Genomic DNA, 15,085 nt, shown 5'->3' with positions numbered 1-15,085 from the left:
TTTGATGTTTTATGTAAACATGCAACATTCAGGTGGCACAATATCAAGATCTCTTGCATTAATGAATCCAGTCCAGTTCTCTTTTGGGATAATGCTATGAAATGAAGTTGTTTAATGAAGGATCTGTGGGGGTTTATGACCTTTCACACACCTCTCATTTGCATATCTTAATAGAGACTGAACTTTTGTCAGTGTGTTTCAGTGTCCTCTAGTGGACCACAGTGAATCTGCTGCTGCTTTCTAAAAGGAGGTGGAGGTGAAGTGACCCATACTAGGAATTTGTGCTCTGCATTTAACCCATCCAAGTGCACACACACAGTAGTGAACACACACCCGGAGCAGTGGGTTAGCTGCGGCGCCCGGGGAGCAGTTGGGGGAACGGTGCCTTGCTCAAGGGACTCACCTCAGTCGTGGTATTGAGGGTGAAGAAGGTGGTTATTCACTCCCCCCACCTACAATCTCTGCCGGACCTGAGACTCGAACCTGCAACCTTTGGGTTACAAGTCCGACTCTCTAACCATTAGGCCACAGCTGCACTCTGATGTCATTATATATGTCACATCAGACACTCATTAAACCAGTTTGAGATCAGAATCCTGAATTTTGCTAAATTTGCACTTTCAGTTCTTCTTTTAGTTTCTGCATATTCAATGAAATGTGTGCACAGTTTCTGCTCCGCCTCATTCTCCTTATATGGCAGTGAGCACTGCACTTCCTCCTGAGCTGCACAGGTGCTTCATACACTGCTCTACTGTGGTTTGCATTTCAGAGCAAGAAAATGAATATGTTGATTGTTAATTGCTTTTGGAACTTGACAGCAGTTGTGCTGTGGCTCTCACAATATCTAACCATACATTTACATTTATAAGAGGCAGTCAGGGCCTATTTGGTACATATTTGCATTTGATCAGTTCTTGCTTTCTTATGACCTTGGTGTTACTAGCAGCATAATTTAATATTTGAGCCACAGGAACTCAGATAACAAGGAACACACTCAAAACTTTGGCATCGTTCTGGCAAGGTTCTCTAAATATTACGAACAAACATTCTTCTGATAATGTTAATAGAATGTTCATTCAAAGTTATTTATTCTTTAAATGTTTAAAAAATGTTACATTAAGAGAACAATGTAACTTTGTTACAATGTTTAAGAAAAAACATTCCATTAATGATATGCAAAAAACTTTTTTGAGAACATTATTATAAAGCTGGACGTTTTGAAAGTCCAGGGAACGTTCAGAAATAATGTTTTCATAACTAAATGCAAATGTAAGCAAAACGCACTTATTTTGTTTAGCTGGGTAGGCCATATCAGATGAGTGAGCCAGTCACTTCATGTACAAAACTTTATTTTTAATATCTGACAGTGTAAAATATAATCTCAATCTTTACACAGAGACACACAGTGATAAAGTCAGTGCTGACAGACATCATTGTATCTGCAGCAGTGTGATGTTATTATTGTTATTACAGTAAAACCCTGTGATTCTGTGTAACTGGTCAATCTCACAGGTGTCATGAAGCTTCGGGCAGGTTATGGACGTGTTCAGACACCTGTTATTAGATCATGTTCTTCATGAGATTGTGGGTCTTATTCTCTGTGATATATATCTGTACGTGTCTGAAAATAGAGCAGGAGAATGTGGTCGCTCCCTCTGTTGCCATGACAACCGCTGCCTGCATATGTTTAAAAACTGGCTCGTATCCACCAGGACCCAATTATTTTTCAGAGGAACGGCACACAAAAGAGATGCGCTGATGAGCAGAATACAGCCACAACAGATTCATGAGACCACCACACGCACACCGCCGCATGTCTCTGAGAATAGAGATCTTCTCGTAGATCTGAATGAGCTCGGAGGTGTAAAAACAGTAACCCAGGTGAATATTAAAAACAGGAGGTGTTTTCAGCTGCTGCAGCTTCTTACAGTGATCAGTCCCTGAGAGTTGAGCTGTTATAGACCCATCTGAAGACTATAGTGTGTGGTGGGAATGACAAACTGTGCTGAGATCAGTTACTGGATTTAATAATACCTGCATGTTTATATCTTACTTTCTTCTGCGCACAATCAGGTTGCACTACATTACCACTGTAAATACTCTTCTATTTACTATCTAGACACTTTACCGGGGAAATTCATGTTTGCACTTAACTAGCACACTGTAAATACTGTTACATTTCTATTCCTTAAATTTCTTTGCCTATTACTAAGTGCCTTTTTATTTTATACATTTATTTATTTTATAATTTTACTATGTTTACTATGTTTATCTGTACTGCTTTCTTGTTTTATTGCTGCTGGCCAAACAAATTTTGTTGTATAAATACAATGACAATAAAGTCTCTTTATCTTTATCTTTATCACACACACACACACACATTTTACCCATGTATTTAAATCCACTTAAAAGAAATCATTTACAGGGACATAAATAATACAGATGCAGTTAAATACATGTACAAAAAATCGTGGAACATTAGACATATATATGTAGTCGTTCAATAGCTGTCTATTCTTGGGCTATGGTAAGACGTCTATTAGACGTATATATGTAGTCGTTCAATAGTTGTCTATTCTTGGGCTATGGTTAGACGTCTATTAGACGTATATATGTAGTCGTTCAATAGCTGTCTATTCTTGGGCTATGGTTAGACGTCTATTAGACGTATATATGTAGTCGTTCAATAGCTGTCTATTCTTGGGCTATGGTTAGACGTCTATTAGATGTATATATGTAGTCGTTCAATAGCTGTCTATTCTTGGGCTATGGTTAGACGTCTATTAGACGTATATATGTAGTCGTTCAATAGCTGTCTATTCTTGGGCTATGGTTAGACGTCTATTAGATGTATATATGTAGTCGTTCAATAGCTGTCTATTCTTGGGCTATGGTTAGACGTCTATTAGACGTATATATGTAGTCGTTCAATAGCTGTCTATTCTTGGGCTAAGGTTAGACGTCTATTAGACGTATATATGTAGTCGTTCAATAGCTGTCTATTCTTGGGCTATGGTTAGACGTCTATTAGACGTATATATGTAGTCGTTCAATAGCTGTCTATTCTTGGGCTATGGTTAGACGTCTATTAGACGTATATATGTAGTCGTTCAATAGCTGTCTATTCTTGGGCTATGGTTAGACGTCTATTAGACGTATATATGTAGTCGTTCAATAGCTGTCTATTCTTGGGCTAAGGTTAGACGTCTATTAGACGTATATATGTAGTCGTTCAATAGCTGTCTATTCTTGGGCTATGGTTAGACGTCTATTAGACGTATATATGTAGTCGTTCAATAGCTGTCTATTCTTGGGCTAAGGTTAGACGTCTATTAGACGTATATATGTAGTCGTTCAATAGCTGTCTATTCTTGGGCTAAGGTTAGACGTCTATTAGACGTATATATGTAGTCGTTCAATAGCTGTCTATTCTTGGGCTATGGTTAGACGTCTATTAGACGTATATATGTAGTCGTTCAATAGTTGTCTATTCTTGGGCTATGGTTAGACGTCTATTAGACGTATATATGTAGTCGTTCAATAGCTGTCTATTCTTGGGCTATGGTTAGACGTCTATTAGATGTATATATGTAGTCGTTCAATAGCTGTCTATTCTTGGGCTAAGGTTAGACGTCTATTAGACGTATATATGTAGTCGTTCAATAGCTGTCTATTCTTGGGCTATGGTTAGACGTCTATTAGACGTATATATGTAGTCGTTCAATAGCTGTCTATTCTTGGGCTATGGTTAGACGTCTATTAGACGTATATATGTAGTCGTTCAATAGTTGTCTATTCTTGGGCTATGGTTAGACGTCTATTAGACGTATATATGTAGTCGTTCAATAGCTGTCTATTCTTGGGCTATGGTTAGACGTCTATTAGATGTATATATGTAGTCGTTCAATAGCTGTCTATTCTTGGGCTAAGGTTAGACGTCTATTAGACGTATATATGTAGTCGTTCAATAGCTGTCTATTCTTGGGCTATGGTTAGACGTCTATTAGACGTATATATGTAGTCGTTCAATAGCTGTCTATTCTTGGGCTAAGGTTAGACGTCTATTAGATGTATATATGTAGTCGTTCAATAGCTGTCTATTCTTGGGCTATGGTTAGACGTCTATTAGATGTATATATGTAGTCGTTCAATAGCTGTCTATTCTCGGGCTATGGTTAGACGTCTATTAGATGTATATATGTAGTCGTTCAATAGCTGTCTATTCTTGGGCTATGGTTAGACGTCTATTAGATGTATATATGTAGTCGTTCAATAGCTGTCTATTCTTGGGCTATGGTTAGACGTCTATTAGATGTATATATGTAGTCGTTCAATAGCTGTCTATTCTCGGGCTATGGTTAGACGTCTATTAGACGTATATATGTAGTCGTTCAATAGCTGTCTATTCTTGGGCTATGGTTAGACGTCTATTAGACGTATATATGTAGTCGTTCAATAGCTGTCTATTCTTGGGCTAAGGTTAGACGGCTATTAGACGTATATATGTAGTCGTTCAATAGCTGTCTATTCTTGGGCTAAGGTTAGACGTCTATTAGACGTATATATGTAGTCGTTCAATAGCTGTCTATTCTTGGGCTAAGGTTAGACGTCTATTAGATGTATATATGTAGTCGTTCAATAGCTGTCTATTCTTGGGCTAAGGTTAGACGTCTATTAGATGTATATATGTAGTCGTTCAATAGCTGTCTATTCTTGGGCTATGGTTAGACGTCTATTAGATGTATATATGTAGTCGTTCAATAGCTGTCTATTCTTGGGCTAAGGTTAGACGTCTATTAGATGTATATATGTAGTCGTTCAATAGCTGTCTATTCTTGGGCTATGGTTAGACGTCTATTAGATGTATATATGTAGTCGTTCAATAGCTGTCTATTCTTGGGCTAAGGTTAGACGTCTATTAGACGTATATATGTAGTCGTTCAATAGCTGTCTATTCTTGGGCTAAGGTTAGACGTCTATTAGACGTATATATGTAGTCGTTCAATAGCTGTCTATTCTTGGGCTAAGGTTAGACGTCTATTAGACGTATATATGTAGTCGTTCAATAGCTGTCTATTCTTGGGCTAAGGTTAGACGTCTATTAGACGTATATATGTAGTCGTTCAATAGCTGTCTATTCTTGGGCTAAGGTTAGACGTCTATTAGACGTATATATGTAGTCGTTCAATAGCTGTCTATTCTTGGGCTAAGGTTAGACGTCTATTAGACGTATATATGTAGTCGTTCAATAGCTGTCTATTCTTGGGCTAAGGTTAGACGTCTATTAGACGTATATATGTAGTCGTTCAATAGCTGTCTATTCTTGGGCTAAGGTTAGACGTCTATTAGACGTATATATGTAGTCGTTCAATAGCTGTCTATTCTTGGGCTAAGGTTAGACGTCTATTAGACGTATATATGTAGTCGTTCAATAGCTGTCTATTCTTGGGCTAAGGTTAGACGTCTATTAGACGTATATATGTAGTCGTTCAATAGCTGTCTATTCTTGGGCTAAGGTTAGACGTCTATTAGACGTATATATGTAGTCGTTCAATAGCTGTCTATTCTTGGGCTATGGTTAGACGTCTATTAGACGTATATATGTAGTCGTTCAATAGCTGTCTATTCTTGGGCTATGGTTAGACGTCTATTAGACGTATATATGTAGTCGTTCAATAGCTGTCTATTCTTGGGCTAAGGTTAGACGTCTATTAGATGTATATATGTAGTCGTTCAATAGTTGTCTATTCTTGGGCTAAGGTTAGACGTCTATTAGACGTATATATGTAGTCGTTCAATAGCTGTCTATTCTTGGGCTAAGGTTAGACGTCTATTAGATGTATATATGTAGTCGTTCAATAGTTGTCTATTCTTGGGCTAAGGTTAGACGTCTATTAGACGTATATATGTAGTCGTTCAATAGCTGTCTATTCTTGGGCTAAGGTTAGACGTCTATTAGACGTATATATGTAGTCGTTCAATAGCTGTCTATTCTTGGGCTAAGGTTAGACGTCTATTAGACGTATATATGTAGTCGTTCAATAGCTGTCTATTCTTGGGCTAAGGTTAGACGTCTATTAGACGTATATATGTAGTCGTTCAATAGCTGTCTATTCTTGGGCTAAGGTTAGACGTCTATTAGACGTATATATGTAGTCGTTCAATAGTTGTCTATTCTTGGGCTAAGGTTAGACGTCTATTAGACGTATATATGTAGTCGTTCAATAGCTGTCTATTCTTGGGCTAAGGTTAGACGTCTATTAGATGTATATATGTAGTCGTTCAATAGTTGTCTATTCTTGGGCTAAGGTTAGACGTCTATTAGACGTATATATGTAGTCGTTCAATAGCTGTCTATTCTTGGGCTAAGGTTAGACGTCTATTAGATGTATATATGTAGTCGTTCAATAGTTGTCTATTCTTGGGCTAAGGTTAGACGTCTATTAGACGTATATATGTAGTCGTTCAATAGCTGTCTATTCTTGGGCTAAGGTTAGACGTCTATTAGATGTATATATGTAGTCGTTCAATAGTTGTCTATTCTTGGGCTAAGGTTAGACGTCTATTAGACGTATATATGTAGTCGTTCAATAGTTGTCTATTCTTGGGCTAAGGTTAGACGTCTATTAGACGTATATATGTAGTCGTTCAATAGCTGTCTATTCTTGGGCTAAGGTTAGACGTCTATTAGACGTATATATGTAGTCGTTCAATAGCTGTCTATTCTTGGGCTAAGGTTAGACGTCTATTAGACGTATATATGTAGTCGTTCAATAGCTGTCTATTCTTGGGCTAAGGTTAGACGTCTATTAGATTTTCACTGACCGCCCAAAATTAGCCTCGATTTAGCCTAGACGTCTGGGCTGTGTTTAGACGGCTATTAGACGTCTATTACACGCGAAATTGCTTGCTGGGTGCGTGCATGTCCTAAGCTGCCAAATATGAACACAAACAGACGACATCGATAACCTCTAAAGTAGTATTTAAGAGTGGTTGGTATTTAATGACTTTGGTCATAAAAGCTTCCTCCATACTAGAGTCAAAGGTACATGCAACCTCCAAAAACAAACACCTCTCTACACTCCTCATGAATCACAACAATATCTGGTGTATTTGCAGACAAATGTGAAAACATTTCTGAGTTACTATTAAGACACTGAAACATAGATGATTTTACACAAGAATGTTTGTATGTTTTCACTAAAGGTGGTAAATGCTTTAGCATGTCTTTCACTATAAGATCCACTATTCTATCATGGCGCGCTATGTACATTCCCTTGTAAGTCAAGTCAAGTCAAGTCACCTTTATTTATATAGCGCCTTTTACAATACAGATTGTGTCAAAGCAACTGCACAGTATTTAAACAGCACAATAGTGTGCTGTAAGCATGGCAGCCATTCAAGATATGTGGTAATGTTTCAGTAATCTGTTCTGTAGTGTGATGAAAACAATAAGGAACCTGAGTTGTAGGAAACCAGATAGAAAGGTTGAGTCTAGTAGGAAGAACTTGTAATCTAGCTTTTACTGTAAAAATAACAATGTCCTCACTGAGTGCAGTATTCTTAAGAAATGAGTGTGAAACAGAATGATCAGCAGAAGAAAGACATGCAAGTTTTCCCTGAAGTTTCAGTCCAGTCCAATGTTGTTTTTGATAATATTGATGTAGATCCAAGAGAGCTCGCCGGGCACTTTCAGATGTCAACGAGTAACTATAACCACCGTATGGCATATTGCCTTGACATAAGTCCGGGGTCAGTAATAACATCCTCTGAAACTCTCACGATCTCAGAGTCAGACCGCACCCACTCCAATGATACTCCAGTTTGTACACAGAGATCGTTCAGGTCCGGCCAATCTGATCAGACACCAGAACCAGCAGAGTGACTGTCAAGTTTCCCAATGGGTTTTCTTTTGAAACCAAGGAAGTGGGATTCTGACTCCCTGGCCAGTGGCACCTTGCGTCTCCTTAGATCCAAAAACAAGGAAGATCGAGCCAATTCCCTTACATCTTTGTCGTCGCTATTCAGCATATTCAGAAGATAGGAAATCCGCATGCTGGTATAGACCCATGTCACATTTGGTGCCCCCAACCCTCCTTCCCATTGGGGATGAAAAATAATATCACGGGTACTGTGTGCATTAAGTCCAAACCACTTTCGCACTAAGCTCACCATTTTGCATCCAACTTAGATGTGAACTCTGACAAAATGATGTTTACTTGCTCTTTCCATTCTCCTGCAATATTAATTTTGTGTCCAAGATAGGTATATGTCTCATGAAGGGAATATACCCGTAAAGGTTTTGCTGCCACAGTAAACACTGGACACCCATCAGATTTTGAGCGGTACCACCTGTTCCCTCCACTCCTCCTCTCATAAAGAACAGCACATTTTGTATCCTTAATCTCCAGGCCTGACCATTCCAGAAAAGCATCCGTTCGGGCCAGCATTTTTTAAATTACACCCTCTTCTCTGGAGGCCATCTGGACATCATCTGCATAGTCCTGTACTGGAATAGGAGATATAACACCAGGGGAGGCACATTGGCACATCCACTTTAGCAATTATAAAATTAATTGCACTCCAATGGCAGCCAGTTTTAATACCTATCTGAAGTGATATTGAGTGAGTGAGTTGTTCTCCGCAGATTACTTCAATAAAGGAGCCTCTATATACATCTTTCACTATATCAATGAACAGTTGAGGTAGCTGTACTTCCTCCAATGATCTGATCATGACATTGTGAGGTAAAGTTCCAAATGCATCTCTAAAGTCCAGGAAGACTGAAAACAGTCTACATGACTCATGCCTAAAATCATCTATCCCTGTTTTAAGGCAAAATACATCAGGTTCATTCATACCTTGCCTTTTAACATATGCCTTTTGCTTGGTGAATAAGATGTCAGCCTCCACCAGCCATGGAAGCACTCTGGCCAGTATGCATTTCATGAACACCTTATAGATGGTAGGAAGGAGGGATATATCCCTCCATGTTGATGGATCATCAGGGATATTGTCTTTTTTATTTTGGAATATGATGAATTAATGCTCCTTTCCATGAGTCAGGTATTCTCTTATTTTCCAAACAGACATTAAAGATAGTTGTTAAAATCTGACACGACTGCATAAGTCTCATATGTCACGCCATCTTTACCAGTTGCTTTATTATTATGGAGATTATTTAAAACAGTCTCTACCTCCTGATGCGTGAGATGCGTTGTTTTCGCGAAAAAAAAGTTGGCTTCGGTGACAGAAAGTTCAAATACCAAGGCGGGGGTGAAAAATCTGCCTCACACCTCTGATTTGAACATTTATTTTCATAATAAGTTTGTATAACTGTAATGTCGCTAGAGCAGGGAGGAGGGTCGGGATACTCGTTGTTATTTAGGATGATTTGAATCGCTTTCGATCTTCTATTCTGCCACAAATATGCAAGTTTGTTTCTGCTCACCTTTCTGTTTCGCTGGCTGTGAGTCGCTCTTGTCCGCAGAGACGGCACAACGGCTTCCCTCAAATAACGCAGCTGTCCACAGATCAGCTATTGAAGCCAATGTTAAATCTTCAGGATATGATTGTGTCGCCGGGAACTTCTTTAAGACTCTGGCCGCATATTTCAGAAATTGTAATCCAAAAGGTTTACCACTGTGGCTTTCCGCTGTAAAAACTCCATTCTTAAAGAATATCCCATTTAGCAATGTAGCTAACTTTATCCACTGTCCTGGATCACCGGAGCAAACAAAGTTCTTTTCGCGCTGGCGTTTGGTGTTCAGACGGCTTCTATAGGTTTTTTCATGAGACTGAAAAGCCATCCACTGATCCTCCGACAACATACTGCTGGAAAACCGTAAGCTCTTCTCCCAGTAGATGGAAAGAATCATGAGGTAACAGCGGCTGTTCATAAACTCTCCCAGTGGGTAATGCTTGTTTGTATGCAAGCTTGATTGTTGCGATCAAGCACATCGTCCACAAAATTTGCCAATGCATCTTATCTGCACCTATTGCATTAACGATGGCAATTACGACGGGTGTGGTTGTTTAGCTTTACCAAACAACATTTTGGCGTTCACCTGCACCAACAAGTGGCCTACAGCCTGCCGCCATCTTGACACACACACAGAACAGTACTGTTGAACGTCAATCAGCATAATGGGTGCTTTATGAAGCGAGTAATTAAACGCTTTAAGGCTTTGAATTAATGATCATCACAGACTGTAAATGCAGCTGATATTGAGTGTGTTTGACGCTTTACTGTGGCTTTGATCGGGTTTTTCTTTGTGATCCTTTATAAACCGGAGCTCATGTTTCTCTGCAGATCAGATTCTCCTATAGTTTATAGTACAGTAGATGCAGTTAAACCGCTCTAATCAATCTCTTGTCCTACTTTGATCATCATTTCTAATGACATATTGATGGTGTTTCCTTTAATGAACAGATGCTGTTTTGGACCCCATTGACTTTGTATGAACAAAAACAGTTCTCTAAAACATCTTCTTTTGTGTTGCACAGAGGAAAGAAAGTCATACGAGTTTGAGGGAGAGTAAAGATGACAGAATGAAGATTTCTGTGTAAACTATACCTTTAATATTCTTGTGATCTTATGCAATTACTTACTAGTAAATGCTTTTACTCTTATTTAAAGCCATCATTCACACTTTAGTCATTATATCACTGAAGGGTTAGTTCACCCAAAAATGAAAATTAGCCCATTATTTACTCAACCTCCAGGCATCTTAGGTGTATATGACTTCCTTCCTTCTTTCAGACAAATCCAACTGGAGTTATATTAAAAGTTATCCTGGCATTTCCAAGCTTTATAATGGCAATAGACAGGTGTTTCTCTCCATCAGTCTAAAACTTAAGTCCAATAAAGTGCATCCATCCATAATAAAAAGTGCATCACACTGCTCCAGGGGGTGAATAAAGGCCTTCTGTAGCGAATCCATGCGTTTTTGTAAGAAAAATATCCATATTTAAAACATATTAATCACTTTAATCTAGCTTGCACCAACTGGTCAACATGGAAGCAGCTCTGTAGTTATTACCTTACTTACCCAGTTGATGGATTACATTGATAATTGCAAACATTTTTTGTATTACAAGTTTTCTAAAATGTAAGGTTTAAATATGACATATTAGAGTCAAATGTTCTTATAGAGGGGATTTTGGGAATTTTCCATAATTCAGAAAATGCTTAGAACAGGCAGAAAACAATATGACGTCACGCTAGTCGGTCTCAGTCTGATCAAATATTGCGTCTGTCATTCACTGAACAGGTGACTGTAAAAACAGGAGCACATACTGGGTAATTATCTCCCTGCATGAGATTGTGTCATTCATCGCCGCTTTAACACTAATGTTGTGTGTGTTAATGAAGTGAACACGAGAAGCGCTGACCCGACTCAATCTAACTGCTCATTGTTAAAAGCTTTAAGCGTCACGACACGTTCTGAAGTGTTATGTGACTGAAATCACTGAAATCCTCTAAAATAGCTCACAAACAATTGGTGTACAAATGAACTGATTAGCATTGGTCTTTTGTTTTAGGGTTCTGAGAGACAGACGGATTGAAATGAGGTGAAATGATTCATGCGTCTGGAGCTCCTGAAGATGCTGAATACTGATCATTCCAGCGTCTGCTTCTCTTCTCTCTGCACAAAACACTTTCCTGCTCACGATTTTTGTCTTGTTTTCCAGTATAAAACATTAACTTGAGAAGCAGATCGACATCAGATATTAAGTTTTAATTTCTGAAAATGGGTCAAAATGAACTGAGTTATGGTTAATCAAAATAATTGGCTCAGTAAACAAACGTTATTCAAACAGAAAACAGAAAAGTTCAACTATTATTAATATTTTAAGTGTTTATTCATGCAGACATTTAAGTTTATACTCACTTCATTTTGGGTTAGAGTTAATATCAGTTTTATTATATATTATATAATACCAGTAAAAGCCATATAATTCCAATTTTTATTCATATGAAAAGTAGCGCATGTTTGCGCTTTTTGAAATAAATGTAATAAATCAGTGATTGTGAATGTGATGATCTCCCTCATGTCATTTGTAATTATTGTGAAACTGTTTCCAGATCAGCTGACGGTTGCAGACGGATCCTGTGTGTCTCGCTGAGCTGTTCGGAGAGAGACAGACGGAAGGTGAGACGGATTCAGTCAAATCCTCCAGACGGATCAGAGCCCGAGAGAGACGTGCGTACAGACACAACACCCAAGATCATCTCACTTTATCTGCTAATGAATTCATCTGTTCAACTGTGATGTATCTTTTTGTTCTGATGAATCCTCAGGTTTGTGATTCTGCAGGTCAAGCTCAATTTCACACAGACAGATTTTTGAGCGATGGGTTTTTATCATCATTTGGTGCTTACAGCAAGGGAACTGACCTGGAATGAGAGAAATACAGATTAAACTTGTGCATCAGAACAGATGATGTTGAGCAAATCTTATGGGGAGACACTGCAGACAACAACACTTTTTTTGAGATTTTGGCCTTTTTGGTGTTTCATAAAGTTTTTTTTTTTTCAGACTAGTGGAAAGAAAACACCCAAAAGACACTGTTAAGTATTTCTTTTATAGCACTTTATCCATTTGTGTCAATAGATTTCAATTACAATACAGATTTTTAAAGGCCAAGAGTTTTTTCTCCTACACTGAGCCATAAATCTCCACTTCAGCAGCACTTACACACACCACACTTTACATTTTTATTCCTGTCTATATCCTGAAGGTTTTTACAGAGGGAATTGTTCTTATATAATGAACTTGATTTTATACAACATTTGATTTCCCTCAGAACTGTAAAATAATATATTGTTTTCTGCCTGTTCTAAGTATTTTCTGAATTATGGAGTGGCAAAATGAGACATTTGACTCTAATATGTCAACAAATCTAAACAAGAATTTCAAAACTGACTTCATCCAGTGTTTAGATTTTTCTACTAGAAATGCAAATGACTGCATTTTTCATAAAATAATGACCTGAATCTAACATTTCGGAAAACTTACAAAAAATGTTTGCAATTATCAATGTAATCAATCAGTAAGGTGATAACAATTAGTTCTTTTTTATTTACCCTATTCACCTGCAGTGTCTCGCCTTTTAAGTGCTTGATTGTTTATATTGCAAAATGTAATTCTATAATCATCCAGCTCTAATCTAAAAAATGCAACTATAAAGGTATAAAGATATTATAAACATTTACATCATGATTTTCTGTAAAGCTGCATTGGGGAATGAGCTGTAGAAACCAGTTTAACGTGACTTGATGTTTAGTCTAACACTAAGTGATATAATGCATCATCATCATCATCTTCATCATCAGCTCACACACATGGAGGCACCTGCAGGACTACGATATCATCATCCTCATCATCTTCATCCTCCTTTGTGCATCGTTCCCATGGCAACGCCACACGGATGGAAGCGGCGAACGGAGCCGCAGCAGCGCTTTGCCCTCGTTCTGTCGCTTTCGCTGCTGAATCCTGGTGCTTCATTACAATCTATCTGGAAACAAACACACGTCTCGCATGATGAATGAGAGCCGGCTTATGAAATTAAGTATGCCGTCACGGCGGCTGCGTTACAAACACACACACAAACACGCGCCGCATTCTGAAGTCCCTCCACAGGAAGCTCCTCTAGGGAACAAAATCAATAGCTTTATATTCCTGCAATCAATGAATCGGCCCGCGGGTCTGAATAACAGACGCAAACACACTCAACGGGAATTAGTTAAAGGGCAGCCGTGTTCAGACGGCAGACACGCTCGTACAAATACGAGATTGACAGATGTCTGAGGTCAAACACTTTCTATCATTAGGGGTTCATTCCATAGACGTAATGGTTTTTATACTGTGAAAACTTTATTTTCTATCCCCTAACCCTAAACCCTACACCTAACGCTTCAGTCTGTATGATTTATGAGCTTGTTTTTTCATGGAGGCCATCAAAGGTCAAAATATTATACTTCACTCTATTCTCTCACCCCTATACCTCACTCTTAAAAATAAAGGTGCTTTAAAAGGTTGTTGACAGCGATGCCATAGAAGAACCATTTTTGGTTCCACAAAGAACCATTCAGTCAAAGGTTCTTTAAAGAACCATCTCTTTCTTACCTTTTTATAATCTGAAGAACCTTCTTTCGTCACAAAGAACATTTTGTGAAACAGAAAGGTTCTTTAGATGTTAAAGGTTCTTTATGGAACCCTTTAAAAAAAAGTTCTTCTATGGCATCGCGAAGCACCTTTATTTTTAAGAGCGTAACACTTCATTCTGTATGATTTATGAGGCTGTTTCTTCATGGAGGCCAAAAAATGTCCCCACAAGGTCAGAATTGACTGTTATTATACTTGTGAGGACATTTGGACCCCATAATGTACTGAATACCAGCACACACACAGACAGAGAGAGAGAGAGAGAGAGACTGATGGCGTTCTGCAGAACAGCTTGAACAGGTTTTACTCATGTAAAGGTCACACTGAACCTGAGAAGAAGAACACAGTTACAGCGGCGTTCATTAAACATGAATGTACTGACTGTTTTACTCTCGTCATTCTGCATTTCTCCAGCTGAAGAACAGCGATGAAGCTTCTGCTGTTTCTCTGAATGATGTAAGACTACTGTAACTCCATCATATTTAAGGGACAATGTGAACAAGAGCCTCCTAAAAGACCTACGTCTCCTCCTTCCTCTAGTTAGATTTTCATTCCGAGTGAGTTTTTGTCGATGTGACATGCTAGGTTATTATTTCTGAGGTGTATTATTTCTGTCAGCAGCTCCGGTGGCATCATTTGCATTTGGCAGAGGCTTCATCCAAAGTGACTTGCACTGAATTCGAGATGTAAGTTTGATCACTTCATGCAGTCCCTGACAATCAAACCCAGGACTATAATGCCATGCTCTGTGTTTCAGCTTCAGGAACATGTTTATTACTGCATTTCTGCTCTGATTTGTTTCCTAGTCTAGCTTTCTGCTCACTATGAACACTCTTGGCTCTCAGACAAATTGCTTATGTTTCTATTGTATGTCATTTTGCATAGAAGTATCTTTTAAATACATAAATGGAAAT

Source organism: Garra rufa, chromosome 21, assembly GCF_049309525.1.
Source record: "Garra rufa chromosome 21, GarRuf1.0, whole genome shotgun sequence".
NCBI classification, from domain to species: Eukaryota; Metazoa; Chordata; class Actinopteri; order Cypriniformes; family Cyprinidae; genus Garra; species Garra rufa.
Note: the sequence above shows the minus strand (reverse complement) of the source record.